This window comes from Triturus cristatus, chromosome 1_1 (genome assembly GCF_964204655.1).
Source record: "Triturus cristatus chromosome 1_1, aTriCri1.1, whole genome shotgun sequence".
Taxonomy (NCBI): Eukaryota; Metazoa; Chordata; class Amphibia; order Caudata; family Salamandridae; genus Triturus; species Triturus cristatus.
The window spans coordinates 239,630,848-239,658,658 of NC_140579.1; the positions used below are offsets into that span (position 1 = coordinate 239,630,848).

General features: G+C 48.6%; 1 protein-coding gene across 2 annotated transcripts in view; it reads right to left on the reverse strand.

Moving 5' to 3' along the window:
• Nucleotides 1–27,811, reverse strand: part of NFASC (neurofascin) — a 1,241,670-nt gene that overhangs the window by 647,998 nt on the left and 565,861 nt on the right. The gene's annotated exons all lie outside the window — the stretch shown is intronic.

Sequence of the window (27,811 nt, forward strand, 5' to 3'; positions counted from 1 at the left end):
GGAGAGAATGCAAATCTTAGCCCTTTCTTTGTATTTCTCGTAGGAAAACATTTCTTATAAATAGATTGTTTCCTATAAAGAGACAGGTGAGTTTTTAACATAATGGGGTTCCTGCTAGGAGAACATTTTGGGAAGCACGTAGTTGTCCACTGGACTACTGTATGCTTTCCCCAAGCCAGCGGTCACAATTTCTAAAGAGGAAGCTGTCCCATGGGAAAAGCTCCATTTGAAGTTACGATGCTGGTAATAGATCAATATTGTGTGCCTTTAATAGTGGTCACCAACTATGGTTACATCCTTTTGTGTAACTTGGAGTCACCCTACGTCTGGTATCCTCAGTCAGGAACCTGGGAATTCTTATTTACCAGGAATTGTTCATGGCCCCAGAAATTCACCAAGTCGCAGCCACCGGCTGCATGGAAATCTGTCATCCAAAGTCTCATTTCTAGATTGGACTGTGGCAACTCCCTTTATCTCGGCATCACAGCTGCTCTTTTGTATCAGCTGAAAACTATTCAAACTGCCAAAACATGTGCATATGTCTCCATTCTTGCATGACTTACACTGGCTGTCGGTCCATAAAGGCCCTCTTTAAGACCCTTTACTAGCACACAAGGCCCTTACCGGGCAGGGTCGGTACATTTCCAGGAAACTCTTTCTATTGTCTCAGGTGGAAATTGTCCTCGCTGGTTTTTTGCTAGCCCTAGTCCCTCTGATTTGCAACAGCCATAGATGTAGCCATGAAATAAACTTGAGTCCGCGATCTCATTTAAGTGCCAGGATGCCTTTTCTAGGTAACAAAGTCACCCGAGAAAATGTTCAAAACAATGCTTCATCTTACAGTAGCCTATCTTGGGACATACACAAAAATGTGACGGGATGCCCTCACATGTCACCAGGTGTACCGCTTCATCATAGGATTCCCCACTCACTTCAAATACTCAGCTTGATAAAGAGCGGGTTACACCCTCGTGTCAGGAAGGCACTTCTAACTAGGTTTGGATCCGTGACATAGTAGAATTTAACAAAAATGTGATCTGTCAAACTGACCTATATGTTAAGTGGGATACCACTTGGTATTAAAAACCAAATGTGGCTAGTACCACTAAGACCGACACCATGTTTCTGCCTGTTGGCTCATACGAGTCCGTGGCATTTGTCAGGACGGGATCCTTGTGTAGCACACACCACAGTGCATGCCACTATTAGTGTTGTGCTGACCTTTGCCAACCCTCTCAAGTCCTAGGTCCCCTAAATTTGGGTCATCTGGGCCCCATGAAGGAAGCGCTCAGGAACCTCTGTAGTCAAACATTCCTCAAGGTGTGTTTCTCTCAGTTTAACTGTCTCCGACCGGCTCTTTCCTACCGATGAATTCATAGGGTCAGCTGACAAATATCAACAGACTCATATGAGCCAACAGGCAGAAACATGTTGACAGTCTCAATGGTAATGGGGTACTAGCTCCCTTTGTCCCCACATTTGGTTTTTAACACCAAGTGTTATTATTATTATTATTTATTTTGTTGATTAATTAAAACCATTACAAGAAAGGCCAGAAATAAATACAAACCAAACACATTACCTAGTTGAACATTCCAGGATACAATGCATAAAGTTGACCACAATCAATTAACTTTTTCCAGTTCGGGATAATTCCACATTATTTCATTTTAAAATAGTTTACAGGACGTGGCAGTTTTCAGGGATAAAGTGCACGTGTGCCAATCGATAAAAATAATAAACATTATAAATGGAACATTTATCTAAAAGTGGTACTCTAAAAACAAACAATTAGTACATTATCTAAAAGTAGTACTATAAAAGCAAACAATAAAAAAAGTGCCATAAAAATAATTCATCATCACCTTAAAAACAGCAACATCATCATTTCACAGCCTTAACAAATTTAACATATACTTTGGGTGTCAACCTTACATAATTTATTTTCCACTGTAAGTATAAATTTTACAAATTGGTGTATAATATAGACATTGACACCACTTGGGCAAAATATTAATGCCGATCTACAAGTCCTAAGTCCCATTTCTTTAAAAATAGGTTTTAAAATTATTTTCCGTTCCTTCATCATTTTTGGGCATAGTGTTACCATATGCAGCAAGGTTTCGTCATACTGCCCACACAGCCGACAAATATTTGATGCCCATTTGGACTCCCATTTTGGGGTTCCATCTTTGGTTGGATAAATTCCAAACCTTAGTAACATACATTTCTTCTTAATTAAGGGTTTTTGATGATGAAAAAGTAAATAAGGTTGGGCCATCATTTTGTCGAAGCAATTGGCTATAGACCAAAAGTGTTTTTTTCTTAGCTCATATTTATCCAACAATTCTGACAGCAAGGCGACGGTTGAATTAATTATTTTTTTATAATCCATTTTACTCCTTGTTTCGTCTTCCAATTTGGGACATTCGAATTTTAGGAGACACTCAGCTAAATAATCCTGCCAGCTTCTAGAGAATTCACTGGTCGAAATCTTGCTCCAACACATATTGGCCAGCGTGCCCTCCTTGGCTCGAGATAATGCCAATAGTGTTTTTACAAATGATGCTCTACGCACTAAGAGCTGTTTCCGTAAGCCAAATTCCAGTCTTAAATTGGCACATGAAATCTGCCTAGGAATCCTAAAGACTGATTTATATGTCCTTGCAACTATGGCCTCCAATACTTTCACGTCTCTACCCTTAAAAATAATAGACCCATAATCCAGCGAGGGAATAAGTTTTGCTTTCATGACTTTAAGTAGATGGTCATAATTGGGGCATACTAATTTATCTCTTAATTTTCGAAATGCGAAGGCAAGTGAGGAACCATTAGCATCTAAGTTATTGAAGTGCTGTCTGAATGATAGTCGATCATCAAATGTAATTCCCAAATATTTATAAGTTTTTACACAGTCCACAGACAAACCATTGATACTCAAGTCCTTTACCCCAAGTTTGCCTTTTCCTAATAACATCATTTTTGTTTTTTTTATATTAATTGTTAACGCATTTTGGGTTACATATATATTAAAAGAATGTATTAATCTTTTTACTCCTATCATAGTTTGGCTAAGTAAAATAGTATCATCAGCATACTGTAAGTATTTAATTTCTTTACCCATTGCAGAAGGGGAATGTGAATTTACATCATTAAAATGGGTTGGGAGATCAGACATAAATAAATTAAAAAGACAAGGAGCGAGCACACATCCTTGTTTTAAGCCAAGATTTGTCTCAAGGCGGCGGGTAGTATGTCTACCATTGCCGATTTTGACCTGCACCCAGGTATTTGAGTACAATAATTTAATCATTTTTAAAAGAGTTTCTGATCTACCCCAATTCATTAGCTTTTTCCAAAGAATATTTCTGGGTACAGAATCAAACGCGGCTTTTAAGTCAATAAAACAAATGTACAATTTTTGTTTCCTACATATGGCTCTTTCTCCTAGTAAAGACAATAAAATCAAATTAGTAAGAGTCGATTCTCCCTTCCTAAATCCTGTCTGAAAGATTGGAATCAATTCTTCTCTTTCCGCCCAAGACTCCAACTCCTCTAACAGACAACTTGCGAATATTTTAGCATCTACGTCTGTGAGGGTAATTAAACGATAATTTGCAGGATTCTCCTGGGGCCCACTTTTGTAGATCGGTTGTATTATACTTCCCCTCCATGAATCCGGAATACAGCCTGTCTTACGAATTTCATTGAAGAGGACCGTTAATAACTCTGGCCAATACTCAATTTTGACTTTAAAAATAGCGTTCGGCATTCCATTAGGGCCAGGGGCTCCATTTGATCTAATTTTAAGTAAAACTTTTTTAACTTTGTCTACCGACCATAACTTAATATTCGTAGAGCCTGGTGTATCCCTTACACCAAGAGGGTCGCACCCTTCAACTGGCTCCAATTTACATTTGGAGTCAAGACATTCAAACTCCTCTATCAGTTGGCTTCGGGAAGTTAATTTATTATTAAAAAAATGTATCCAGCTTAATTCATCAATATTGGCACTTGTATTTCTAAAATTTCCATTTTCTAAATTATTAATTATGCTCCAAAACATTCTCAGATCCTTAGATTTACATGCGTAATGGAGTTTAGCCCATGTCTCTTCATAATACAATTGTTTAGCCCTCCAGATTTCATTCTTGTAACCCCTTTTTAAATTTCTGATTTTAAGCGATGTTAAAAGGTAGGAAGATCCCTTTGCTTTTCTGTACACTGATCTTATTGATTTGTTAAGAGACCGTTTCAGATATAATAAGCGATGAGAAAACCAACCTGGGTTCCTAGGATTCAAAATTCCACCCCCAGATCGTCCCCTATTGGGGAATTTATTCAATAGGGATTCACATAAGGTGGGCCAAAGGGCAATCATCGAGGTTCCGTCAGAGTATTCGACCCGCGCATCAAGGATTAGAAGAGAGAGAAAGTCAATAATATCTTTCTCTGTTTTCTCATTCCATATTAACCTTTTTAAATTAAAAGCGACCGAGGCCGTTCTTAATATTTTAGTCTCTGGTAAATACTCGAAGGGTAAATTGATCGTAATAACTTGCGGATTATGGTCGCTCTCAATCCTTGGCACAACCTCATAACTTTGAACTCGTTCTGCGAGTTTATCTGACAATATCGTATAGTCAATTATAGAATGACAGTCGGCTTTATTAAATGTTGGAATATGCTCCCTATCATACAACATCGTTAAATTGTATTTATTAAATTCACAATTAGACCATTGGGATAAAAGATCGGAGTCGGTTTCCCGCTTTTTATACGATAAAAGATGAATATTAAAATCTCCCGAGATGATCATCTGAGCATCCCTATGATCATAATAGCACTTTCACCATCTCCCATAACTCAATAAGTTGGAGTGATCGCACCTTCTTTTTCGAACTTAAATAAACATTTAAAATGATCAACGATTGACTGGCTATTAATTTAACACATTTAATCCATTTGACTTGAAGGTCTATTTCATAGTGTTCAACATTAAGATTTAAAGAAACATATATTGAGAGTCCCCCACTTGGTCGACCATATGCAGCTTCCCTGCACGCTGCATTCAAATATTCGTAATAGCCCATCAGCGGCGTGCTGGCCAAATTCCACGTTTCTTGCAGAAGTAACATATCAAACAAATTTAAAAAACTTACAACATTTACATCTTCTACAAGTGTATTAAAACCATTTGTATTCCAAGAGCAAATTCTGACTGCTATTGGTGCATTGAGTGAAGTGCCCCGACAAATTCTGACTGCTGTTGGTGCATTGAATAAAGTACCCCAACATCAATCAGTCTTTGCTGAATTTTTTTCAGATAGAGTAGCCGGAAGCCAACTCCAGTCATCAGCTGCCGCATGAACCCCTTTTGATTCCTCACACACACGTGACCCTGGCTGACCGCTTTTAATTTTAATGCCACCTAGCCTATTTAGGGCTGAAGATGGACCTGAAGCGCCTTTCAATACTCTAAATTGGTTAACAGTGGTTTGTTTTGGAGCCTCCTTCTTCACTATGGGTATTAGTGGGGTCGGGTATTGCAGACCGTGTAGTCTCCATACTTTAATCCCCCAACTTTCAAAGTTGTTAGAATTCGCTAATATTTTCTTTACAATATCATCCTTTAGCCAAGTCGTGATGGTTTTCTCCCTATTACCACCATCTATCTTAACAACTCTACAGAATCCAGGTCTTCGGTTGCAACATCCTTAAGATCAGGAGTTGCTTTTAGTAATTTCAGAATGTTCCCTCTATTCAGAATATCATGTGAACCGCGAGTCGAGTATAGGGGGCAGAACACCACTTTTCGATTTTCAGCTTGTAGTTTGGGTGATTCAATATTACTCCTAAGCCCTGGACCGGATTGATCAGTATTACTCCTAAACCCTGAATCCGATCTAACCATATTCCCAGCAGTCACCAACAGGGAACTATCCTGCAATTTGGGGGATTCAATATTCCTCCTAAGCCCTGGATCGGATCGATCAGTATTACTCCTAAGCCCTGAATCCGATTGATCCATATTCCCAGCAGTCACCAACAGGGGATTATCCGGTCGATTTAAACGATCAGGCTGCCCTGGCTTAGATTGAACCAGAATACTGGGACCCTCAACCTGTTTATTCTTGTTAGGATGCGAAGGAGGGGGATTTACTAATTTTCCATGAGGTAGCTTCTGGTTATGTACACAGGGCTGTATTCTCGGACTAATCTGGTCCCTGTGCGTAAGGGAAAGGTTTACAATTGTTTCAATGGCCATATGTTGCTCACCTTTTGGGACAACTCCTTCATCTCTAGACCAAACGGACTCTATTTCTTTTGGATAGGTGTGTATATTATTATTAGACCCTATTAATTCTTGAACTGGGATAATCTCATTCTGGAAAAAGTTTTCAGTACCCTTATAAGAGTGTGAATCTTGCATAGGCTTATCTTGCCCTACCTGGTTCTCTCGGATTGACAGTAACTGGGTTCCAGCTTTACTGCATGGCTTAACCTTTCTATTGGCTTGAGGTGCAGTCGAAGGTGTAAAAATTGGGAAGAGAGCTGCAGGACCAGAATTCAAGTTTAATGGGCCGCTATTGTTTGCAACCCCATTAGCTATTTTTTTATCCCGGGCTGCCTTGTTATGTGTTTTTCTCAATCTTTTCCTCGCCCATTTTGATAATACTTCAGGTACTCCTGTTACTTCAGTGACCGTAGTTACTATTGAGCTACTATTATTTGACTCCAGATTTATCTTTAAATTAGGGGAGTGTAATGCCTCTAAGGGTACCTCAATAGTACCTGCTACGGGTCCGGGGGCCCCACTTTTAACACTAGCCTTCCGCGGGGGAGAAAGTTTTATGACCAGAGGATTTTTTTCTATGGTTCCAATATTTCTTATATCATCACTCGTCCCAACTTCCCTACCAGATAATAGTTTTACTTCGTGGACCATAGAGCTAACAATTGATGGCAGATCAGAGATTTTATCGATCAGTTGAGCGCACGTGCAGGATATTAACTGATTTTCTTTATCAGCTTGAACTTTAGAAATCAGCTTAGTTAGTTGAAAAAGCTTTGCGTCAATTCCTACAACGTGAGTTGCTAAAGTATTTAAAATATCTACCTGAATATCTAACTTGTCAGAGTGGAAATTAAGGGCTTTTGTTATAGAATCCATAGTATTAAGCATACAATCCCATACTCCACACTCAGAATTACTAGAATTACTAGCATTATTTTCCAAGGTATCTGATTTTACCTGAAAATTTCCATGAAACTTTGTTAGAAAAGATAAATCTGCGGAGTTAAAAGACTTACATTTCTCATTAATATCCAACTTAACCTTATTGCTCCTACTAGCCATACCTGGAATCAATACAGACTTATTGATACAAAAGCTATTTTCCAAAATTATACTGGATTTATCCAAATTAATAGGACGAGCCTCCCCAGTTAAGGAAAGATGTTCAATCGGGCTGAATACTAAATCATCTCCGCCACCCGTATTAAGTGGCTTAAACACATTATTATCAGCCTCTACGGCCACATCATGATTTGAACCCGAAGAGATTTCAATTACCGAGCATACAACAGTTCCACTCTCTGTAGATCTTTTGTTCGACTCTTCCGTTCCTAAATTTTGTTGGTTCTCCATCACAAATAGATCAGTAGGCTGCTCAATTAGCTGATCCACCATATTATCACGGTGAATTTGTGCTTGTGCTTGCAGCCTTCCAGTATACACTGGTAAATTATTCGACAGGATAAACGCTGGGTCTTGTGTGTCTTTAATTGACTTCGGAAGCTTTTCCTTAGGGCTACTCATTTCCAATGCCTTAAATTGACCCGAAATAGCTTTAGGATCTTTCAATGGAGATGAATGGCCTACAGTTAGGTTCGAAACCAGGGACACCGGCTCATCCCGGGGCCTTGGTAGAGACGAGGCAGATTTGGGCTCAGGATCTTCACCCAATTGAGCACTATTTAAACACGGTGACGATACAAGAGAAGTAAATGAAGATGATCTGCAATCGACACCAGAGTTGCCCTTATCCTTCTTAATTTGAGTTCTATTTTTCTTTTGAGTGTGGTACTTGAAAAAGTAACTCTTAATTGACGGTTGAGCGTCAATGTTGGCAATCTTCTGAATCTTCCCTGGGACTACGGGGGATAAAGGTGGTACGCTCAGCTCAGCTAATTCAGTAAAGCAGTCCCTTGATGTAGTAGCCCTCTCATTTTTTTCATCTGATTTTGACTGTGTCCCCACTTTGGTTGATGCATCAAGATTGTGACGCTGTTTTAACTTCGGCAGAGCACCGCGTTGGCGACCGGATCTCATCGTTAACCAGCACCTTGATGTGACTTCAGCAAGTTTCAATGACGTAATAAGGGATGATTAAGTTATGATTAAATTATACCAATGACGTCTAGGGGGTCCTCACACCTCCCAAACAGGACCCTTTGACTCTTTGTTGATCTTTGTTGCTCTTTTTGCCCCCGTCCTCTTATACTTTGGGGGTTGCCCTTCACCACCACTTTTACTTTTATCACCACTACAGCTCACCTCCCAGACCTCCCAGGCCTGTCTGCCCCAAGTCCTGCGCCGAGCCGAGCTCCGTGTTCCAAAGACACCGCAAGCCGCCCAGACCTCCAGCCGCAAAGGTAGAATAACGGGGGAGGTACAATAACGGCAATGCGGCGGTAGCAGACAATCACAGGGTTAGTGGCAGCAGCCGTCAGGGAAAGGCCGGAAAAGACCGCAGCAGCGAAAGCGGTAATGGCAGCTGTGGCAGGGCAGGATCATTAATTGACGTAGCAGCAACACAGCAAAAGAGCAACACAGGATCACCCGGCCGCCCAGGTCAGGCTGCCCAGGTCAGTGCGCTCAACCAGGCTGGGGAATCCTGTGTCCTGGGTCACAGGAGGGAGAGCGGAGGGAAGGGGAAGCCCGGAAGTCAACTGCCCTAGCCCTTGCTTCCCCACACCTGCGCCGCCTCCACTGCTACTGACAGAGGGGCAATCCTTCGCTTTTCGGGAAAGGAAGCCTTTTTGCGGCACCGGCCGCTAAAGCAGAGCAGAGTAGGCTTTCACTCCGGCCGCTGCCGGGTGATTTTTATATGATCCTTTATCGCGCTGCAAGAGACTTTCGCGGCTAATCAGCCGGGGAAACGGTGGGTTTGGACTCCTCCTCACGGCCCTCGGCCCCGGTCCGCCACGGTCCACCTCGGGCCTCAGACCTGTCCCTGCCCCTCAAGTATCAAGTGTCTAGGGGGTGAGGTACCTCGGAGCTCTTGGAGCCTTGGTTCACGGGCGGCGGACCACGGACCGCGGAGAATGTCGGCTGGCGTTATGCTCGGTTTTTCGCTGCTGCTCCTGCAACGTCGACCCTCTGCTGCACTCTGACGGATTCTCAAGAGCGTGTGAGTTCAGGTTTACCGAGAGCAAGGGAGCACAGGGAGCACAGGATCAGGTGCGCCAGGCAAGCACTAGTAATCAGTCACAGGGAGCACAGGTCAGGTTTAGCAGAGTGGAATAGAGCCGGGGCCGGGATGCGAAGGGAGAGGGAGGGGCGGCTAGCGGTTGGCGTCTGGCTCCGCAGATTTCTCCGCTCGCTCACTCACCCGGACACCCAGATGTGGTAACGGAGCCACCCGGCCCGTTCCAGCACGCTGGTCACGCACCCACGCACCCGGAGGGCGGGCACGCCCGAAGGTATAAATAAACGGGCGCGAGACCGCTCGTGGTCTTTGGCCCACCACAGTGACCCTGGCTGTTGTGTCCTGCTTTATGCTACCATCTCCCCATGCCCCTAGGCCTCCCCGGTACCAGCGTCCCCCCCAAACACTACATTGGCGACGAGGGCGGAGCCTACCCGCGCCTCGCCCCTCCGGCGCACTACGAACTTGCCTGGTGGTGCCCGGCGCTCTCCGCGGAGGCGGAACGAAGCGGACCTCGCCGAGCGCGTCCTCGCGCTGTGGATCCCGAGGCGGGCGCTCTGCAGGTGAGCTCTGTTCGGAGGGGGGAGTCGGCCCTCGTGAGCTGCATGAGCGTCTGAAAGACAAAGCTGGCTTTGGCTCTGCCGGTGAAGGCCCCGAGGCAGTTTGTGGCAGAGGGCGTCCTCAGCGGTGCCTGCGGGGGAGAGTGAACAATAAAGCATCAAAACAAAAAAACAAAGGAAGAAGAGCAGGTCTCGCCCACGCGCAGCACCAGCAGAAGAAAAGGTCTCGCCCACGCGCAGCACCAGCAGAAGAAAAGGTCTCGCCTGCGCGCAGCGACAGGCAGGTGGCCTGCATCGGCCCGATCAAGGGAGGAAGTGCAACGGTGGTCTCGCCTGGACACCAGCCAAGCAGCCACGGTCTGGGAGAGGAGCAGTGAGGAGTGACGAGTATGACGACCCCTGCCCCCAGCGGAAGTGGCACGGCGCAGCAGCCTCAGCCGGTAGCTGCCGCACAGCCCGCGGCCGCCGCGCCTGGGCACAGCGCGGTGGCCCCGCTGCCACCGTTCAGCGAATTGTCGGACCCCTCCACGGCGGCCGTGCGGTGGCGCTCATGGATCGGACGGCTGGAGCACTACTTTGTCGGAGTGCGGGAGAAGGACAACACGGTCAAGAGGTCTCTCCTCATGTGCTACGGTGGTGAAGAACTGTACGACCTCTTCGAAACTCTACCGGACAGGGGGAACGACGACGACTATGCGGGCGCCATAAGGGCCCTGAACCGCCATTTTGACCCCCAAACCAACCCCGATTTTGAGTGGTTTAAGCTTCGCCAGGCGCGACAAGAAGAAACAGAAAGCATCGACGTCTTCTATGCACGCCTGCGGAAACTCTCGCTGTCCTGTGAGCTGCCAGACCAGAGGGCAGAGATTCGGGCTCAGCTCATACAAGGGTGCAGGTCGGTCCCGTTGCGGCGTCTCATCCTACGGGAGCCAGGCATCTCCCTAGATAACATCCTGGTCCTAGGCCGGTCTCACGAGCTATCCAATGCTCGGGCGGATGCGATGGAGGCGGCCCTCAATCGGCCAGCGACTGCCCCGAAAACGCCAGCAATCAAGGAAGAGAGAGTGGACGCGCTGCAGAAGCGACCGAACCAGCAGCGAGGAGCCGCGAGGGCTCCACAGGGCAGCACATGTGGCAACTGCGGCCTAGGTCACCCACCTGGCGGCCGGTGCGTCGCAATGGGAGAAACATGTCTGAAGTGCGGTCGGGCGAACCATTTTGCAAAGGTCTGCAGAGGTGGCCGAAGGGGGCGCGGAGGTGCTTCCGGCCCGCGTGGGGCTGCGGCGCGCGTGCACCAACTGACAGTGGAGGAATCCGCCGCCCTGCGCGAAAACTCCAAGCCAGAGTTCGATGAAGAGGGGGAAGAAGAGGAAGTATTCTTCGTTTCGTTCGTGGGCCGGGAAGGCACGAAGAGAAGACCGCCGCCCATGTGTGACATCATGGTGGCCGGGTCCCCGGTGAGTGCTCTCATCGACACGGGGGCGTCGGTGAACGTCATGGACAGCTGCCAGTATGAGAGGTTGTCGCCACGACCACCCCTGAGACCCTCCAAAGCCCAAATCTTCACGTATGACAGTGACCGGCCACTGTCCCTGCGAGGGGTGATTGACGTTGAAGTCGTCAGCGATGGCAGGAAGCTGGCCACGACATTCCACGTGGCGGAAGGCAAGAGGGGCACCCTGCTGAGCTGCCACACCGCCGAAGATCTGGCGCTGGTATTCTTCGCGAATCAGGTGCACGACCTGCACGCAAGGGAGATACTGAAGGACTTTCCGATGTTGTTTCAAGGTCTAGGATGCCTACGCGGGAAGCAGTTCAAACTACACGTGGACCCGACGGTCCGGCCCATGGCGCTGCGTCACCGGAGAATACCATTCCTCCTGCGACCACGGGTAGAGGAGGAGTTGCAAAAATTGGAAGACTTGGGGGTGATTGAGAAGGTATCGGGTCCGACCCCGTGGGTGTCCCCCCTGGTCGTGGCGCCCAAACCCAAGCAGCCCGGCGCCATCCGGTTGTGTGTGGACATGCGCCTCCCAAACAAGGCAGTCAAGCGCGAAAGGCACCTCACGCCCACCATGGACGATATTGTGGCCGACCTCAACGGCGCGCAGTGGTTCACGAAACTGGATCTCAACGCGGGGTACCACCAGCTTGAACTCCACCCCGATAGCCGCAACATAACCACCTTCTCCACCCACGTCGGCCTGCGGAGATATAAGCAGTTGAGCTTCGGAATCTCGTCAGCGGCCGAAGTGTTCCAAAATGCCATAAGGGAGACTCTCTCGGGTCTCCAGGGAGTCATCAATTTAAGTGACGACATTCTGGTGTTCTCACGAACTCTGGAAGAACACCATCGGCATCTGCGAGACACGCTGCAGCGGTTAGCGGATAGCGGCCTCACCCTGCACGAGGCCAAGTGCTCCTTCTACCAGGAGTCGGTCGAGTTCTTCGGCTACATCTTCTCGAGGGAAGGCCTGAGAGTGGATCCGAAGAAAGCGGTGGCTTTCCGCGCTGCCCCGAGGCCCACATCCGCCACCGAGGTCAGGAGCTTCCTAGGGATGGCAACCTACTGTGGGAGGTTTATTCCCAATCTGGCGTCCCTGTCGGAGCCGCTCCGGCTTCTCACGAAGAGTGGTCAACCTTGGACCTGGGCGGCTAAGGAAGATCTGGCGTTCCAAGCGGTCAAGGACGCGCTGATCGACGACAAGGTGATGGCGTACTTCAGACCCCACCGGCGGACAGAGGTGGTGGTGGACGCGAGCCCCGTGGGGCTGGGCGCGGTCCTGATGCAGGAGACGGAGGCGAAAGAATGGGTCCCGACCGCGTATGCCAGCAGGGCTCTGACAGCCACGGAGATGAGGTACGCGCAGATCGAGCGGGAGGCGCTGGCCATCAAGTGGGCCTGTCAACATTTTCATCTCTACCTTTATGGTCACGACTTCCGGGTGGTCACCGACCACAAGCCCCTTGTTCCGCTCTTCGCCGGCACGGCGAGGCTAGGGCCCCCGAGGATCGAGAGATGGGCGGTCCAGTTACAAGCGTACCGATTTGAGGTCGTGTTCCGACCCGGGGCCAGCAACCCAGCGGACTTCCTGTCCCGACACCCGGAGCCGGTGCACCCTGATCAGTCGGATGAGGCGGGAACGGAGGAGTTCGTCCGCCTGGTGTCGCAAGCTGCATGCCCGGTGGCACTCACGTTGGAAGACATCGGCAAGGCCACGGAGCTGGACGATTGCCTCGTGAAAGTGAAGCGCACGCTGGCGACCCACCACTGGCGGAACTTCCTGGATGGAGTGCAAGCCCTCACTGAAGAGGAGAGAGTGTATCGACAGCAGGTGTGGAACGCGCGGAGTGAACTCAGCGAGGGGCCGCATGGCGTGGTCCTGCGAGGAGCAACACTCGTCATTCCGAGGAGTCTCCAAGGAGAGGTGGTTAGGTTGGCGCATCAAGGGCATCAAGGCGTCTCCAAGACCAAGGCAAGGCTGCGGAGCAAGGTGTGGTTCCCTCGGATGGACGCGTTGGTTGAGGAAGCCATCCGCAACTGCCACTCGTGCAACATCACCGGGGGGGAGCCGACACCTCACCCAGTGATCACGGAGGACCCATGTCTGGAACCCTGGTCCAAGTTGAGTGTAGACTTTGGTTCGTTCCCGGATGGGCGACACACCTTAGTGGTGGTGGATTCACACTCCAAGTTCCCGGTGGTGGAAGTGGTGTCATCCACGGCATTCAACCAGGTGCGAGCGGCGCTGGACCGCATATTTGCCATGATGGGCCTACCTGAGGAAGTCCGGTCGGACAACGGGCCACCGTTCCAAGGGCGAGAGTTCCAGGACTACCTAGCGGCTCGAGGGGTCAGGCACGGGAAGATCACCCCGCAGTGGCCCCAGGCGAATGGTGAGGTGGAGCGATTTATGCGCACGATGAACCGGGCGCTGAGAATCGGAGTCGAGCAAGGAGAAGACGCGGATCAATGCCTCTCGCAGTTCCTAAGTGCTTACCGCCGGACACCCCACTGTACGACCCGGTGTGCGCCAGCGCACCTTCTGTTCAAGAAGGCCCCCAGGGACAATATCCCGGCGAGTCATGTGTGGCAGCCTAGGCCGCTAGACCAAGAGGCGGCGCAAGGGAGAAGGCGGACCTCCAACGAGAAGGCCAGTCTGAAGAGAAGAGCCAGGGCGAGGAGTCTCCAGGTGGGAGACGGGGTCATCCTGAAAGACCGGTACCCGAATTGGAAATATGGTACCCCGTTTGAACCGGAAGTGTGGGAAGTGACCGGGGTGCAGGGCACCATGGTGTCCGCCAGGAGAGGGACGCGGACGGTAACGCGAAATGCATCGTGGTTCAAACGAATAACATCCGTCTTCCCTGAGACTGACCAGGAGGAGGAAGAGTTTGAGGCCCTGGAAGGGTGCGGCTCACCAGGAGTGCAGGCGAGCCCATCGCGGAGCGCACCCCCACTGCCCGGGGCGGGCGATCGAGAAGACGGGCCCTCTGCAGAGGCCGAGGCGCCCAGTGGCCGAGGGGCAGGAGGAACAGGCCGAGGAGATGTTCCACGGAGTCAGCCGTATGGACTTCGGCCAAACCCGGCCCCAAGTAAGAGACTCAGAGACTTTGCGTGGTGTGCGCAAGAACCGAACTGTTCCGTGATAAATGATCTCTGTATCTGAAAGATTGGAGGGATGTGGTAACGGAGCCACCCGGCCCGTTCCAGCACGCTGGTCACGCACCCACGCACCCGGAGGGCGGGCACGCCCGAAGGTATAAATAAACAGGCGCGAGACCGCTCGTGGTCTTTGGCCCACCACAATGACCCTGGCTGTTGTGTCCTGCTTTATGTTACCATCTCCCCATGCCCCTAGGCCTCCCCGGTACCAGCGTCCCCCCCAAACACTACACCACTGACTCACACCGCTCGTCTCTGCTCCAGCAATGTTCGTTCCACTTGCCCGTTTCCGCAGCTCCGCACTGCAACCGCTACTCCCGCTGCTCCGCTCACCGCTCTCTCACAACCACGTGACAATTCTCCAATCAGATCCTTCGGCGGTGGAGTTGAAATGGAGTCAGCGTCGATGAAACATGGTCTATAGCAGTAGAGATTATTATGTACGATAACGGCACCCGAACGTCACGATTAAGGAAACCACATAAAGGTCAGTTTTGCAGATCACATTGATTTTTAATTCTATGTCATGGGTCAATACATAGTTAGAAGTGCATCCTTGACTCCAGGATGTAGGCCCGCTGTTCACCAAACCAGGTTTTAGAAGAGCGTGGAGAGTCCTATGATAAAGAATGATACCTGTGTGTGAGGACATTCCGTCACATTTTTGTGTATGACCAGAGATAGGCTACTGTAAAGTGAAGCATTGTTTTGAACATTTTCTGGGGTGTTTTTTTGTGTATAACAGTTGTGACTGGAGGCCAGCTCACCCTTGAGGCCACATAGCCTCTAGTTCCCTACCTTGGATAGTGTCTGTGGTTTTCTGTGTTGATGATTTTCTAGGTAACAGACAGCTGTGCCTATAATAGAATTGGAATGTCTTTCATGTCGTCTCCAACTTGTGATTTGGAAAGGGTCGCAAATATAAGATGGTATCCTATTCGAAAAAAAGCTTTCATACAATGTAAAAAGGTGGTTTGTGGTCTCAAACCCTGTGTTTTGATATCACAAAACACGACTGTACATCTTACCCGTACACAACAATAGATCTGCAGTGACGTTTTCCTAAACTCACATATTGTGCATTAGCACGCCATCTAGTGGGCGCGTACGGAACCTTCTACTACAAAGTCTTAATCTTGATGTTGTCAGCCATAGGCAGAGACAGTATGACTAAGGATGATGTGAACCGCAAGCATATTATGATAAAAGCGATTTTACTCGTCTGCCTGGCTGTGTCACCAACATATTATTGAGTATGCCCGTTTACATTTATATCTTTATTGGACTTTCTTCAGTATTTACTCTACACAATCCCACCAATCCCCCTTTTTCTTTCCCCGGATCCTTTCATCCTGTCCTGGAATCAAACAACATCACTTCGAGGAGACCGCGGAGCATAACATATTCACGAAGGGCGGCTTGGGTTTATTTTTTTATTTATTTTATTTAATGCGTTTTTATATAGCGCGGACTTTACCCGAAGGTGTCGAAGCGCTTCACAATAAGAGCAGTAATGATACATAAGGAGAAAAATTACAAGTGAGCATGTTAAAAAATCAAACGTTACGTTACATGAGGCAATAGTGACATTTGTGCAAGTATCAGGCGCAAACAAAAAACAAGAGGTAGCAAACAATACGTGACAAAAGGAAAAAGTGACGTGTGCAGGTTACAAGAGCATACAAAGTACACAGAGGTAAAAAATTGCAATAAATGGCAGACACTCAAAACACTAAAACAAAAGTTACGTTACATGAGGCAGTGGTGGCCGTTGTGCATGTATCAAAAGCAAACAAAATACAAGAGGTAGCAAACGCTACGTTACAAAAGGAAAGGTGACGTGTGCATGTTACAAAAGAGTACAAAGTACAAGTAGAGGTATAATACTGCACTAAATGGCAGACACTCAAAACACAAAAACACACTGGGAAGGCACTTCTATAGGCATGGAGAACAGAATTTCCTATAATGGAAGGACTTCCTTCAGAAAATAGAGGGCGTGAATTAAATTTGGAAGTGTCTTTGAAGGAGGAGAGCTTTGAGGTCAGTTTTGAAGGCCTGGGAAGAGGTGGTGGTCCGGAGCTGAGGCGGAAGTGAGTTCCAGATTCTCACCGCGTTGCCTGAAAAGGATTGGGCCATCGATCTTTCCTTCTTGAAAGTGGGAGGTTCAAGCAATACATTTTCTGCATTACGTGATGGTCTGGAGCCTCCAGAGAGTTTCAGTTTATTCGCCTGGTAGCGAGGGGAGGAGGAGTGCAAAGCTTTGTGGGTGATACAGGCAGTCTTGTAGATAGATCTTGCCTCTATGGGAAGCCAACGGAGGGTGGATAAAATGGGTGTGATGTGGTCGCTTCTTCTGGCCCCATAAATGAAACGAGCTGCTGAATGGAGAACAGACTTCAGGGGGGACAGGTGGGTTTTGGGGAGGCCAGCAAGAAGAGAATTGCAGTAGTCCAATCTGGAGAGAACCAGCGATTGGACCAGGGTTTTAAGGTCGTGCTCCGGGAAGAAGCGACGAATCCCCCAAAGAAGGCGCAGTTGGTATCGAGCAGACTTTGCAATGTAATCGATGTGGGAGAGTAGATGGAGTTTTTTGTCGAGTATGACACCAAGGGATTTTGCGCTCTCGACAATGATGGGTTTATTGTTCAGTAGATTTATCTGATCTATCCATGATTGCACTGGGGGAGGAGAAAGTGAGGAGGAGAGGAGGAGGAATTCAGTTTTGGAGGGATTCAGGATCAGTTGATGAGTTAACATCCAGTTTTGAATGGAGTCGAGAGTAGAGCTTAGGAAGGAGAGATCGTGAGTGGAGGCCACCTTAAGGTAGATTTGAGTGTCGTCTGCATATAGATGATAGTGGATCCCGGATTTACTCAGGAGATTTCCCAACGGTTCTAAATAGAGATTGAACAGTGTGGGTGCAAGTATAGAGCCTTGAGGGACACCTTGACTGACCGCTAAAGGAGATGAAAGACTGTTAGCTATTTTGATCATTTGGGATCTATCAGAGAGGAAGGAGGAAAACCATTTGAGCACAGTGCCCTTTAGAATGTAGATGGCAGAATACAGCTGCAACAGTACATGGTAAGTAGTACATCGACACTTCTATTAATTTCTCAAATGAAAGCCCCCACAACTTTTATATTTTATTTACATTACACCAACTTTATAAGTTTCAAATATTTACAATTTGAATAACAACGGTCATAACGGTGATCTGTCTTCAAATCAGGTAAAAGTCTAAATAAATGCGAGTTCTGCTGATTCTTTGGGAAAAAAAGTTTACATTGTAAGGTGTTAATAGTGGTTTTGGAAAGCAGCGATAGGACACAGCAGTTGTTCATATTCTATTCTTTCTAGTACTTTAGTCTTCAAAACAAAGAGACCGTTCAACTCTCGACAGAAGAGATTTTAAGTTGGCCAAGTCTTAGCAAGCTTATGCCACCCAAAATAGGGGGGGGGGGGGGGGGGGGCTTAAATGTGGCAGTCATATGCTTCTAATAAATAATGCACACACGTAATGTTAGTACACCATAAGTTTGTAAAGCGCACTTTCAACCAAGGGTATCTTGGCGCTGAATAACAGATGTTTACTGTTACCCATTCTCCCCCGTTTTATCGACCTTTGGAAGATGAAAGGCTGACTGGGCCCACCGGGATGTCTTGCATTTTTTAGCAGAAGTTCAGTCTGACTTGAAACACTAAGCGAGTGCTGTCTCCTGTGTTTCATACTACGTCACTGGCAGCCCTTGCAGGGCAGCACCTGCAACCTGTATCGCACTTGTTCAGCGCAAGGCCCTTTACAGTAGTGTTGTGAGAGCACCATCAAAATCGCCCAAGTTCTAAGCTGAGGATGTGTCCGGATATAGCGGCAGCAGGAATTATTTTTTCCTTTCAGTGTCTCATAAGACAGGTCTAACTGCTGCTTTTCACATTTGTGTGGTAAATGATGCGTTTCGCAGCTTTTCTAAGGAGTGTTAATGTTAACCCATTATCAGCGAGATGCTGGGATTTGCATCTGAAAGTCTACCTGTGTACCCTCTCACCCGCAGGGTAGTTTAACCTGCGATTGCCAACAAGAAAAAAAGCAGAACGCCAGGAACTCTTCTTTTCCATTTCATAGCTCTGTGCTTTGGCAGTATGACACTGTTAGAAATGGGGGTCTTTAGCTTGCCGAGGTAGGTACCTTTGTCCAAATAGAGACCCATGCTTCTAGTCAGGGTAAGGGGGATACACTTCTAAAACAACCCCTGCTCACCCCCTTCGTAGCTTGGCACGAGCAGACAGGCTTATCTCAGAGGCAGTGTGCAAAGCACGAGCACACAGGCTTATCTCAGAGGCAGTGTGTAAAGCATTTGTAAACACATACAGTAATACAGTGAAACACTACAAATGGGACACCACACCAGTTTAGAAAAATAAGTCATCTTTATCTAAACCAAACAAGACCAAAACAACAAAATTCCACAATACATTAATAAAAAATAAGACTTTCAAATGGTAGAAATAGTTCAGTTCAAAGCAAATGCAACACTTTTCACACGAAGTACCTTGGATGCGTCACGCACACAAACAAAAAGGGTTGCAGGAAAGGTGATGAGTCGGTTCCTTACTGCTGTGCAGGGGAGGTGAGGAGTCGGTTCCTTACCGGAGAGGAGGTGATGCTTCGGTTTCTTACTGCATGGGGAGGTGATGCTTCAGTTTCTTACTGCGTCCCTCAACGATGCGACAGACTTGACGCCTCAATGCGACGATCAGTGACAATGTGTGGGTTCTTGCAGCCGCACAGTAGGCCTTGCGTCAGAATCGGTGCAGTGATCCCACACTTCGGAGATCGGTGCACTCGATGCAGCGTGCAGTGATTTCTTGAGCCACAGGCAGCCGCTGCAATAATTTCTTCAGCGATGCATCGGAAACCGGTGCAGATGCGTTGCGCTTCTCAAAGTTGCATTACTTTTCCCAGCTCCCAGCGGCAAACGGCCTCCAGAGGTCCAAAACAACCGCAGGCACCTCTTAGCAGGTCAGAACTCCTCGCAAGGAAGTTCAGGGGAGCTGGTGGTGAAGTCTTTGTGTCCCCGAGACTTTAGTACAGGAGGCAAGCTCAATATCAAGCCCTTGAAGATCTTCCTCAAACAGGGGACACAGGAAACAGCAAAGTCCTTTCTCCTTTCCTTGGTAGCAAGTAGCCACTGCAGGCAAACCACAGACAGCAAAACAGCACAGGGGCAGTATTCCTCCTCAGCTTCTCCGGCTCTTCTCCTTTGCAAAGGTTCCTCTTGATTCCCAGAAGTGATCTAAAAGTCTGAGTCTGGGCCCCAATATTTATACTACAAAATCCTTTGCTCTCTGGTGGCAGAGAAGACCTGTGCTCAGTCAAAACTAGTCATTTTTTGTCCTCTCTGGTGCAGCTTTCTGGCAGGATGTGCAAACAGCATTGTAAAAATGCAGCCCAGGTCTATTCAGCCCAGCCCTGACTCATCCAGACTCTCTGGAGCCACTGCACCTCCCCAGCCCCTGCCATTCCAAAGCCAGACAGTCAATACACATCCTAGCAGAGGCACACTGGATGGCTAAGCAAGAAAATACCTACTTTCTAAAAGTTGTATTTTCAGACATAAGATGTAACAATCACCCTCCCAGGGGTAGTTATGCTTATAAGATGTTACAAGCAAACTCACCATTCTATCCCATGGGAACAGGTAGCCTTGCAATAGCGAAAAACAAAATTGGCAGTAGTTCACATGCCACACACCAGGGAATGTCCTTTCACCTACACTGCACCCTGCCCACAGGGGCACCTTGGGCTTACCTTAGGGGTGACTAACATGTAAGAAAAGGGAAGGGGAAGGCCTGGCAAGTGGGTGCACTTGCCAAGTCGACATGGCAGTACTAGACTGCTCACAGGCACTGCAATTTCAGGCCTGAGTTACATTTACAGGCTGCTTATGTGGGAGGAACAATTGGTGCTGCAGGCCCACTAGCAGCATTTGATTTACAGGCCCTGAGCACACACAATGCACTGTATTAGGGACTGAGTAGTACATTAAATAGCCAATTATGATAACACCAATCCATAACAACAATTTACAAAGGGAGCACTTGCACTTTGGCACAGAACAGCAGTGGCAAAGTGCCCAAAGCATCTAGACCAGCAAAATTAAATCCAACACAGAACAAAATAACAGGAGGCAAAGGCAAAAAATGCAGGGGAAACTACGCCAATGGTGCCAGGTCTAACAGCCATGATACCATCTTCTAGGTTTGGTCTTTTCAACCAACGGCATATTGCATTGCAGTTTCAAAATCGACTCAAACCCCAGCATACAATGTGTTGTTGACTAAAGTGTCAGAATTGGCCACTTGTCAGGTATGTTGTAAAAGTTTACAGAGTCATCTTGTTAGCAATGCTTTCACATTTTGCAGTTGGCTACTCCATATAAAAAATTGCTTGTTTCAAACGTAAATCCAAAAGTAAACTCTGAGCACATATTTTGTGAGGGTTCACTCTTTCATTCACATCATTCATTAAAACAAGCATTGGTAACTTGAAGGAGGTTTTCTCTTATGTGTAGTACAAAGGTTTATACCAAGCTTCACAACACAATAAATCTAAAACGTACAGCAGCAGCAGCACAATCTTCCATGACACAAATATTAAGTTAAAGAAAGGTAGCCATAGCAGAGGACCAGAACACAATTCTCACACATATAGAAGAGGTACAAAACAGATAGCGAACACATTAGGGTGCGGTGGCAGACCGTGTCGAATGCGGCTGACAGGTCCAGGAGGATGAGGGCTGATGTTTCGCCGTTGTCCAGTTGGCGTCTGATGTAGTCTGTGGCGGCGATGAGGGCTGTCTCGGTGCTGTGGTTACGTCTGAATCCGGATTGGGACGGGTCCAGGATGATGTTGTCTTCGAGGTGGCGGGTCAGTTGAATGTTGACGATTTTCTCAATGACCTTTGCCGGGACCGGGAGCAGGGAGATGGGTCGGAAGTTCTTGAGGTCCTTGGGGTCCGCCTTGGGCTTTTTGAGGAGGGCGTTTATTTCGGCGTGCTTCCAGCTTTCCGGAAATGTCACTTTTTCGAAGGAGATGTTGATGACCTTCCGTAGCTGGGGTGCGATGGCCGCGTCTGCTTTGTTGAATACGTGGTGTGGGCATGGGTCTGACGGAGATCCTGAGTGGATGGAGTTCATGATCTTGCGTGTCTCGTCGTCGTTGGTGTTGGCCCAGGTGGTCAGGCGGTTGGCGCTGTTGGTGATCGCGGGGCGGGTGGAGTCGTGCGTCGTTGGTGCGGTAGTGGAGTTGAAACTGTCGTGGATGTCAGCGATCTTGCGGTGGAAGAAGGTGGCCAGTGAGTCGCACAGTTCTTGTGAGGGCGGGATGTCGTTGGCGCTGGCGTCGGGATTGGAGAGTTCTTTCACGATGCGGAAGAGCTCTTTGCTGTCGTGTGCGTTGTTATCCAGGCGGTCTTTGAAGGAGGATCTCTTGGCAAGTCTGATGAGGTGGTGATGTATGCGGGTGGCGTCCTTGTGGGCTGTGTGGTTTTCTGGCGTTCGTTTGTGGAGCCATTTCTTCTCCAGCTTACGGCAGGCGCGTTTGGAGGTCAGGAGCTCGTCGGTGAACCAGGTGGCTCTCCTGCTGGCGTGGCTGTTGGATGGTCTCGAGTGGGGCGAGGGTGTTGGCGCAGTCGTCGATCCACTGTGAGGTTGCGGGCTGCGGCGTCAGGGCAGGTGAGGTTGATAGGTGGGTTCTGGGCGAGGGTGGTGGTCAGCTGGTCTTCGGTGACTTTGTTCCAGCAGCGGCACGGCAGCTGTTGGGTGCGGTGGTGTGTGGTTGGTTTTTTGAAGGTGAAGTGGATGCATTGGTGGTCGGTCAAGTGGGGTTCGGAGGTGTGGTCGAAGGCGTTGTGGGTGCTTGTGGAGAAGACGTCGTGTGGCCTGCGGCATGGGTGGGTGCGGTGACGAGTTGTCCGAGGCCGAGGTTGGCGAGGTTTTCGTTCAGAGTGGCTGAGTTGGCGTCGTTGTTGTTCTCGAGGTGGAAATTCATGTCGCCGAGGTGAATGTAGTCCGTGGAGGCGAGTGCGTGGGTGCTGACGAGGTCGGCGATGGAGTCGCTGAACTGAGCCCAGGGTCCGGGGGGTCTGTAGATGAGTGTTCCTCTGAGGGTGGTGTTGGGGTCGGTGTGGATCCGGAAGTGCAGGTGTTCGGCGGTGTTGAGGGTGTCGTCTGCGTGGGTGGTGACCTTGAGGGTGGACTTGTAGACTATGGCTATTCCTCCTCCGATTCCATTGGCGCGGTCCCTGCGGGTGATCTTGTAGCCGTCCGGGATGGCTATGGCAATGTCTGGTGCCGAGGAGTCGTTCCACCAGGTCTCGGTGAGGAAGGCCACGTCTGAGTCGGAGGTGTCGAGCAGGTCCCAGAGCTCGACGGCGTGGTTTGCGTGCGGAGCGGTTGTTGAGTAGAATGCAGCGGAGGTGGTTGGGTCCAGTTCTTAGAGGTTTGGTGGGTCTGTCGCAGGTGAAGCTGCAGGTGTGGCAGGAGAAGGGTCCGTGGGTCCGTTTCGGGGCGGCCTGGAAGCAGGTGTTGTGTCGGCCGGCGTTGAGTGCGTGGAGGGAGTCAGCGTCGTATCTGAGTCTGGCGTCGTGGCGAGCGTGGGGTCCAGGGGTTCGGGCGCTGGGCGTGGTCTGGGCGCAGACGGGCTTGCCTTCGGCACACCAGGGGCGCGGCCTCCATAAGAGGGGCTGAAGGAGGGAGGGGCAGCTGGGAGGCGGGAGCGGGGTGGTGATTTGGATGCTCGGGGGCGGGGCCGCAGGGGAGCAGCGGCGGGAAACCAGGCAACGAGGGGAGGGGGGCGGGAAAAAAACGGGCGGGAATCGGCGAGCGGGAGCGGGAATCAGAAATCTGGCAGCGGGCGAACCAGAGTGGCACTCAGGGGGGCAGCGCAGTGGCTGGGGAGCGACATAGCAGGGCAAGGTGCTATTAGTTAAAAGAGTGCAGATTTCGTTAAGATATTAAGAGTACTTTACTCGCATCTATGAGGAAATCGACATTAACTAAACAAAATGCCAGAATGCGTGTCAGTTTTCACAGTGTTTTAGACCGTACTGGTTGCTTAGTTTCATTGCATTAATTTTTGTATTTACTCTTTTGCACAGCATCCAAAGTAGGTTACCTAACCCCAAAGCCCCGAGTTGTTAAATGACCCATAGAAAGGAGTCTTTTACAGTTGAGAAAATGTGTCCAAATGTAGTTTTGGTAGTGCCATGGAATGATCAGCCAATGAGGTACTTGATGAGCAGTTATTTAACTACACGTTCAAAACGTACGGTATTGTGGCAGTTGTTTGTTTGTACCCAACCACCTCTTTGAATGTGTTTATTAACACAGAGGTTCATCTACCAGACAGTGCTCACAGAGGGGCGACTAAAGCACAGAACAAAATGTATTCATTTATCCTGAGTGTGAAGGCACCCGGAAGGCTTAGGTGCCCGCCCGGAGAGGCTAGGGATTCTAGCGCTTCTGGAGACTCTGCCGTGCTCCTCTGCACCAGCAGGGCACAGCTCAGAATCTGCCGCTTCTGCTAAGAATAGGTGAGGGGGATGAGGTTGGGGCATGCGGGAGTTGCCAGCAGATTTCCAGGTTATTGAAAGTGATGATTCTGACGTGAGGCAATGGAGACTAAATTTGTCTGTTTGTCTGCACCAGTCTATTTTTCTACCATCTACCGGGCTCACTGTCATGTATCCATTCATCTCTCTTTGTTTGAGGTGCGCAAGCCAATATATTAATTAGCAGGTAGAGCCAGCCGGAGAACAGCCAAGCGTATATGAGCCAGTGGGCAAGACGTTAAAATGATCGGCATGTTAATCATACAGTAAACATGATGTAAATGTGCGATAATGTCTCTTCAGAATTCCAAAAATCGCATTTCTTTAGCGCGTCACCTCAGCACACAAGATTATAGCACTGAATTGAGAGGAAGTTATTAAAAGTGCTTGTTTTAAGCAGGAGTTAAAACACTGCCGCTCCTCCTGCCCGACAACATTGCCATTTGTGAACTCAGAGGCGTCAGTTGCCATGCATACCCCAAATGTTGCCTTGAGTCTTATAATATTTAGAGTAACATTAAAATCTAGTTAATTAACCAAGAGAAGTTTTTGTACAGCACGCATCTTGAACGCGCATATTTCAAGGTGGCAATAATAAAGATGAAAACAAAAGTGCCGGCAGGCAAAAAAACACAAACGAGGGGGAGGAGGGGGGGGGGGGGGCAGGGGAGGACATGGGAAGTTGAAAAGTCACAGACTGGGGTGGGGAGACAGGGAAGAAAATAGCGTTAGGAGTAAGGAGGCCGATAGCCATGGAAGAATACAAATTAAGAATGAGGAGGGACTAACAAGCCTCAAACCAATCGGAAGGCAGCATTTAAGACAAAAGCCAATGGGCAGAGAGTGGGAGGAGCTTCCACACCACAGTATATACTGCATGCTTTGCAAAGCGATGGCAGCGTGTGCGCGCTGCAGCGCTAGACGAGGCCTAAAAGAAAATAGTGCTAGGAGTAAAGGGGACAATAGCCGTGGAAGGATACAAATGATGAATGAGGAGGGACTAACAAGCCTCAAACCAATCGGAAGGCAGCATTTAAGACAAAAGCCAATGAGCAGAGAGTGGGTGGAGCTTCCACGAAGCTTCCACACTACAGTACAGCTGCAACGCTAGACGAGACCTAAAAAAAAAAAAAGGAAAAAAGTAGCTTCTTAGCTCAGGTCTACATTAAATTATTGTTCTTAAAGGAAGCATTTGCTTAAAGAGGGCACTCACGAAGTTAGCAGATTCCAAAACAAGCTGCGTCCCAGAGAGACATTTAAATAAATATTCAAAGCACACCATTGTTTTGCAGAGCTGTTCATGTGGGATAGAGGTATCCTGGGACACTCTGTAGTGTGACCACAGTGAAACAAAACAGAAAGTAAGTTTTAAGATATGACTGTGATACGGTGTGTATACATAGGTGCGTTTTCTGCAGAGAACGACCTTGCATAGTTGTTTACCTCAAATATTTTCGTCTAGGATCTGGGGGACTTGGAGGAAATTCAGGGAGATGTGGGGTGGACCGGGAGGGGGTCTTTCAACGTGAATGTTTTGATGGTGGTTCAGGCTGGTCCTAGTTTGTGTGGTACACTGTTAACCTATCTCATGCTATTTGAACATTGTACTGTGATATTGACTGATATGAGCAATGTTAATAAAAAGTTTTAAAATATATATATATATTTTCGTCTAGGTGCTAGAAAGTCGGTGACGCCGCTTTCATGCTAGACAAAATTATCAGTTGGCAAATAACATTTTCAATATGATCTTTTAAAAGTGGATAACTTACTTAATTAACCTGTGGGTTTTCGTTCGTTTTCTATAGTGTAAGGCATACACTTGTATCGATGTGTGCAAAAGAAAAAGAAATAGCAAGATAATAAAGCCAAATTACGCACCATGAAGCCCATAACGAGAAATAATATTAATGACCTACACAAATAATATAGGTAACCCGGTGTTAGACCTGTCAGCCCTAGGGTGGTCTCCCCCTCTATTTTTGATCGTGCCTCATGTTTTCCACCCTCGTTTTGATGTTGGACTTAGGTCTACGGGCGCCTTTTCATTGCCAACCAGTGTTAAGGTGCAGGTGCTCCCTTCTCCCAAGATGGCTGCCACAGGCCCCTGCTACTGCAGAGTGGTCTTTCTAGTAGCACCCTAGCTGTCAGGAGCTGGCTGGAACCCCACAACAATGTTGCGACACCAGCCCGCCTTTTTTGTCCCATAGGTAGAATGGGGAAGCTCCTGGAATGTGCTGGAACCTTCTAGAAGGGAGGTGTGTTTTTACTTTTGCCGCCTTGGATAGAGGTCACCTGACCTAGGGCTACTTAACAGAGGGAGGGAACATTTTCTAGTCAGTTGGTCAGTTGGGGTAAAGCAGAGCTGGAGAATCCACGCAGGAGTTTTAGGCGGTAGGGCCTAGCCAGGGACTTATGCCTCTGAGAGTGACAGGATTTAGGTGCTGCCTCTTAAGTGAGTGATGGACCCTGTAAAGCCCACTGATCTTGCCCAGCAGTAGGAGGAACCAGGGAACCTCTGCCCAGCATGACTAGGAAGGAACTAGTCACCAACTCAATCCCTACCCCCAAGGAAGAGAACCCCAAGGGCGCCAGTGACACCTGCGCCACAAAGACTTTATGCTGTAACTTCATGCCAAAACTGAATGCTGAAACTTCATGCCAAAACTGAATGCTGTAACTTCATGCCAAGACTGAATGCTGAAACTTCATGCCAAAACTGAATGCTGAAACATCATGCCAAAACTGAATGCTGAAACTGCATGCTGAAACTGATTGCCGGACTGCTGGGGATCAACCAGGTACTAGCGCTGTGACCCCTGCGCTGCCCGACCTGGCCTGGGATCCCCGAGTCAGTCCCACGCTGAGCTCTGAGCTCGCTGTCTTCCCGCTTAATTTGAACCCCCCCCCCCCCTGGCGCGGGGACCGGAAGCGTGATCAACGCCGCGGCCCGGAGGCCTCAAGTGTGCCCCAGTATCGAGTCGGGGCCCGCGGAGAAGCCCGGGGCCCTGTCGCTGCCGTCGCAGCTGCTGTCGGAGGCGTACGAGGCTGTGTCCTGTCCCCCGCCGCTGCACGCATTGATCGCGGGGCCTGGAGCTGTGCCGGACGCCGCCGCAGAGAGGACACCCCTGGACGCCGAGATCGAGGTAACCCCCGGGGGCTGGGAGGTAGCATGGCCGTGTGGAGGCCTGGGACTCACCCCCCTGCTCCCCGGGAGGCTTGGGAAGGACCCGGTGCGCCCCCCCCCCTGTCGATCGGGAGCGGCACCGCACTCTGAGACTCTGATTCCCCTCCGTGGGATTGCCCCTTTCCTTGGGACTGCCGCGTGTCAGAAGTGTTCAATGCTTCATGTATCCGAGTAGCGCTTTATCCTCAAGTTCTGCTCAGAAGTGTTCAATGCTTTATGTATCCGAGTAGCGCTTTATCCTCAAGTTCTGCTCAGACATGTTCAATGCTTTATGTATCCGAGTAGCGCTTTATCCTCAAGTTCTGCTCAGAAGTGTTCAATGCTTTATGTATACGAGTAACGCTTTATCC